The sequence below is a fragment of the Otolemur garnettii genome, unplaced genomic scaffold, assembly GCF_000181295.1.
Source record: "Otolemur garnettii isolate 467f Iridium unplaced genomic scaffold, OtoGar3 scaffold00188, whole genome shotgun sequence".
Classification (NCBI taxonomy): domain Eukaryota; kingdom Metazoa; phylum Chordata; class Mammalia; order Primates; family Galagidae; genus Otolemur; species Otolemur garnettii.
Genome location: NW_003852583.1, coordinates 1,076,197 through 1,081,452, shown reverse-complemented (window position 1 = coordinate 1,081,452; position 5,256 = coordinate 1,076,197). Strand labels below are relative to the sequence as shown.

The 5,256-nt window shown below is 41.6% G+C and overlaps 1 pseudogene; it reads right to left on the bottom strand.

Moving 5' to 3' along the window:
* Positions 1–316: 316 nt before the first annotated feature.
* LOC111721823 lies at positions 317–461 on the bottom strand (annotated as a pseudogene).
* Positions 462–5,256: the final 4,795 nt, after the last annotated feature.

Sequence of the window (5,256 nt, the reverse complement as noted above, 5' to 3'; positions counted from 1 at the left end):
AGATTCTTTCCTCAGAAATTTTTATTTTGAACTCAGAAGGGAAAGAGGCTGAGAATGTTGGAAGCAAATTACATTAAAGGAAATATTCCATCAAAAAGGCTCCTAGGGTCCTTAAGGTCACCTCTAGGCCATATTTTGATGGTTTGGTCTTCCTTTCATTCCATAGTATATGCTGTTTTTTAAAGTGGATTCTCTGTTTTTTTCCTCAAGTTGATCAGACCTGGGTTTTGTTGTTTCTATCCAGATATCAACTGCTTATATATTATCCAATTTCCCAGTCACATGGAAAGTTTTTGTTTTGTTTTGCTTTGTTTAACAAGAGAGAGCATAAATGCAGTCCCACACTGCCATGAATTATGCAGCTGACATTCCCACATTTGGGGAAATGACAGGGGTCAGCACACCTGGGTACAGAGGATAAGCCTCATTCTGGGAAAGTCACCTTCATCACACCAAAGTTTTAAGACATTTTTTGTTTTCCTTTTTGAGATGACAAAAGGGGACAAAACCCAAAAGTATCCTGGTCGAAAAACGTTCTTTCTTTCTTCCTGCGGTAGGTGGTCTCTTAAGTTCACTTACTATTTTGATTGTTAGTTGATGGTTTCACCAGGAAACAGAGTTTAGGGGACCAATGGGATAATGACACACATATTCTTAAGACAAAGATTGGGATGAAGGAACTTCCAAGATGATAAGAAATTAAGGCAGGACTTCCAGGGGAGACCATAGAGCCAGTCCCACATTAGGATTCCTCGTGGTTCGTTGGTGACTATGCACAGATGCTTTTTCCTGGTCAACCTTTGCAAGTGATGCACAGCCTGTCCTGACTCCTAGGCTAGTGTTATGGGTGGTGGTGCTGATGCAGGTGGATACTGATGGCTACATGGAGCATGCGTTTGGCATCATCAAGAGAGGACTGGGGCATCCCAGGCTGTTGGGAAAGAGGGCATAAGGGATGCAACACCTTTCAATTCCCCAGGCTATGCTAGGCTAGTAGCAAAGCCACCTTCTTCCACCTGTGAAATTCCTTAGCTCCAAGATGTTCCAGAACCCAAAGAAGCTACCATTTCTACGGAGTCTGCTAATAAGGTGTGAAGAAGGGCTCTTACTAACATAGGTATCATTGATTTTTAATGGTTGTGCATGCACGCTCCCAAAAGAAATTTGTAATTTACTTACACTACTTTAAGGAGGCAGCTAAAATATTTTATATAGCTCAATGATTCTAGTACAGGGGTCCTCCAACTTTTTAAACAGGGGGCCAGTTCACTGTCCCTCAGACCATTGGAGGGCCGGACTGTGGGCCCTGGCATGAGTCGGCTGCTAAGCAGGACAGGCAGTGGTGGCAAAAACACCCAGCAGGCCAGATAAATGTCCTAGGCAGGCTGCATGTGGCCTGTGGGCTGTGGTTTGAGGATGCCTGTTAGTATATTGTGAATAGTCATATTTGAAAACAAAATGGTACACACATTTAAATTTATCCAGTAAAACCCAAATGCCTCTTTGATATGCTACTCATTTTAAAAATGTTTTCCTCAACATTTCAGTAATTGATACCCTGAATTTTAGTCCTTGAACCAAACCATTATACATTTTCCCATAATTTTCATGGAAATAAATTTTATAATTAAAAGTCTCTTGGAAATCACTTTGCCAAGATTATCAAAAACAAAATTATGCAAATTAATTTTTATAAACTGTCTCTGATTATAAGGCTCCAATAATTAAAATATAACAGATAGCATCAGTTCACAAATGTTTAAAATGACAAAACAGATCTAATACTTTTATTCATTTTAAGAATCGAAAGGCAAAATTGTATTAGAAATGAATCTCTGAATAAGATCCATCCTCAGCCTTCTCTTAATGGAGAGTGGAAACATTGCCCTGTCCAGGCCCCATGGTAGTTTCAATAGTATTTTATTTTTGATTTACTGACATGGAAATACAGCACAAATTTTGTAAGATGCCTTGAGTACAGACCACAGCTATAAATAACATCGTGTGATATATCTTGATGAAATATATTTCCATACGTACCAGAATAACACAGACCACATCTGAAAAAATCTCTAAGTTTTGCTCAACTTAATCCTAATGATCCTTAAAACTCCGGCCTTCCTAGAAACTTTCCGGCAGTCTTTTGCTTCACTCTCCTGGGAGTTTTCCTTAGGAGCTGCATATTTTTGAATGACCGGGGCAAAGCCACAATCAAGAGACAGATATTGCCTCTACTCCCACCTTCATGTGTACATCACCTGAAATCAGGGCATCTGCAGGACAGCAGAGAGGGCCAGGGCATGATGTGGTCAGCTGGTCCAAAGCAGGGGATGCCTGCAACTGCTGTGTGGGGAGAGGGGAAATCCTGACTGCAGGAACTAGGAACTTGAATGTTCACACCTGGAGGGCCAGTCCTTGGAAATTCTCTATACAAAGTACAATGCCCTATATTAACACACCCCAGGACAGCTTTACCTTAGAATATCTGTCTTTCCCCATTGAGTCTTTACCTGACAGAAAATACTCAATAAGCCCTTTTGTAATCCATGAATCAATCTGCAAATAAAGAAACAAGTAAAGGGAATTGGTCTGTGTGAGGCTTATGTGTCAAGGCCATGGGAAAGCCCACGCAGTCTGGAGTTGCTGCTCCCTGAGATGCCCCGAGATAAGGCTGTGTGCACTCAACTGCCCCAGAATGATGGGCTCACACTACAGTCCCTGCAGCCATGGCCACTGCCACCAGTGAGCTCATGCTATAGTCAGGACTGTTATAATCGTGTATTCAGAGTTGATTGTGGATCAGCTTTGGCCTGAGATTAAAGATTTAGATTCAGTTATAGAACAAATAATTAAAAATCATCCCAACTTTCTATTGGCTCATCTTTTGACAAATCTTTGACATTTGGGTGGTTTCTAACCACTTGGGATGCTAAGTAGAATTAAAACGAAGACCCAGCTCTGTTCAGGGTGACTGCTGGGGGAACACCTGCTGTCAGTGTATTCAGAATATCAAGAGTGTTTGTTACCAAGTTTCTCTCTTGTTCAAAGTAAAAGCAAATGTAGACAGAAGCTTTCCTCCTCAATTTTGTATTAGACTTCATATAGAATGACAGCTAGACTATTATGTTAAATTTAATCAGCAGAGAGTCAGCTGGAACACCCAGCACTTTGACTCCCGTGAAATGAGAAGCCCCTTCCTTCAGAGGCTCAGTACCTTCCATAAGTGCATGCAAGGTGTATAAATAACATTCCTAGTAAAATACTAGTGAAAACCTGTGTGTGTAACCTATACAGGTTGGTTAAGAACCTTTTCAAATATAAATTTTACTTTGTAATATTTACAAAGATATTTCTCTGGCTGCGAATAATTTAAATTTTCACTGGATGTCTCCTTCCTTCCAGTTGCTCACATTTCTGCCTTCTCAAAACCCTTTATTACAGAATGCTACTTTCTTACATGAAGTGTCCTGGAAATTTCTCAAAATTAAGGAGAATTTCTCGTTCTCTTTGAGGGATTACATGTTTGATTTCAAGATGACTGAAATGGACAAATAGAACTTCACTAGTTTTTCCTCTCTCTGTCAAGACCAGCTCTCCCCAGGGGCTCCACTGTCCTCGCCCAGGCGACATGTAGAGTGGAAATTCCTAGCAGGAGAGACAGAGGCAAAGACCAGGGCTGCCACACTGCCCCCAGTCCTCCTCACGGAGCAGGGGTGACACTCACCTATGACAAGTGGACCAAGTCCCAGCGCTGGGGCAGCAGTGGAGAAATCCCACAAGGACTATGAGTTCTGCTTAGAAAACACCATGTCTGAGATTTTTTATGTCAAAAATATGTACCATCCTTTTATGAATGAGTATAAAATTAATTAATAAATATGTCTGTTTTTATTTAGGTTACCACTCTTTAACTTACTTTTCGGTTCTAATAGGTTCTTGTTAGTCACTAAGGACATGGTTGAAACCGTGGAAATCTTGGAGGAAAGCAGTTAAGAGGAGGCTGGTAGCTCCTGATACGAGTCCAGCTTCTCAGAGAACCAAGTCCCAGCTCCATTGATTTTTTGATATTGCATTTCTATTCATTATTTCATTTATTTCTGCTATAAACTTTACTATTTTCTTTCTTCAGATTGCTTTGGGTTTAGTTTTCTCTTCTTTGCTTGTTTTTTAATGTGGAAAGTTAGGCTATTGATTTGAGGCATTTCCTCTTATGTGTAAGTCTTGTGCTATCAATTTTCCTTATCTTCTTGCTAATGCATTCAGGTCCGTGACCTTCTTGGGAAAATGTCCTTCACTGCTGACAGACTCTCTGTAGAATTTGTCACCCTGCAAACTTTGCCTTGTCAAAGAGCTGCCTTCGTCTTCCCGTAGACGAGAGCCGGAATTTGTGTCATTCTGTGCTGTGTCTTATTACAACATAGAAAATACATTCATGTATGTCGTGAAGGTGATCACTGCATTCTGGAGACAAGGACGGGTGTGCAGTGGGGCCACCAGCAGCACTCCCAGGGTATGAAGCTGTATTTCTTCCGAAGCAAGGGGGCTAAGGTGCTGTCTTCCACCAGAGCTGGACGTACAAGTTGACCTTTCTTAGGAAGCAGACTTTCCAGTTGTACCAGAAGGTGTTCTCTTAAGGGTCTCCAGAAGTGTTAGAGCTCTCCTGCTGTGAAGGTACATTTTCATGATAATGTGGCTATAATTTTGTGCTCCTGTAATATGAACAAAATAAATATGCCTATGCTCTGATCATGAGAGCTCCTGAGAAACTGAAACAAAATAATGTTTGTTTAATGTGGAAGTCTCGCTCATGATTTCTTAAATTTGAAGTTCATGTATTTTTTTACAGGCCGGGTGTGGTGGCTCATGCCTATAATCCCAGCACTCCGTGAGTCCAAGGTGGGAGGATTCCTTGAGCACTTGAGTTCAAGAGAAGCTTGAGCAAGAACAAGACACCATCTTTACTAAAAATAGAAAAATTATCTGGGCCTCATGGTGGGTCTCATAGTCCCAGCTACTTGGGAGGCTTAGGCAGGAGGATCACCTGAACCCAGGAGTTTGAGGTTCTTAGCACTCCCATTACTCCCAGGGCAGAGGCACCAGCCCTAGGCAAAGGTCCCGACTCCAGGTGCATCTCAAGAGCATGTGTGCTGAGGCTATGAGTAGAAGTGAGCTGTGGTCTGGGGCATCAGCACCGGGAAGACAAGGGCACATAGCAGGTATCTTGGATTCTCTCTTGACACGTAATTGTCTTAATTA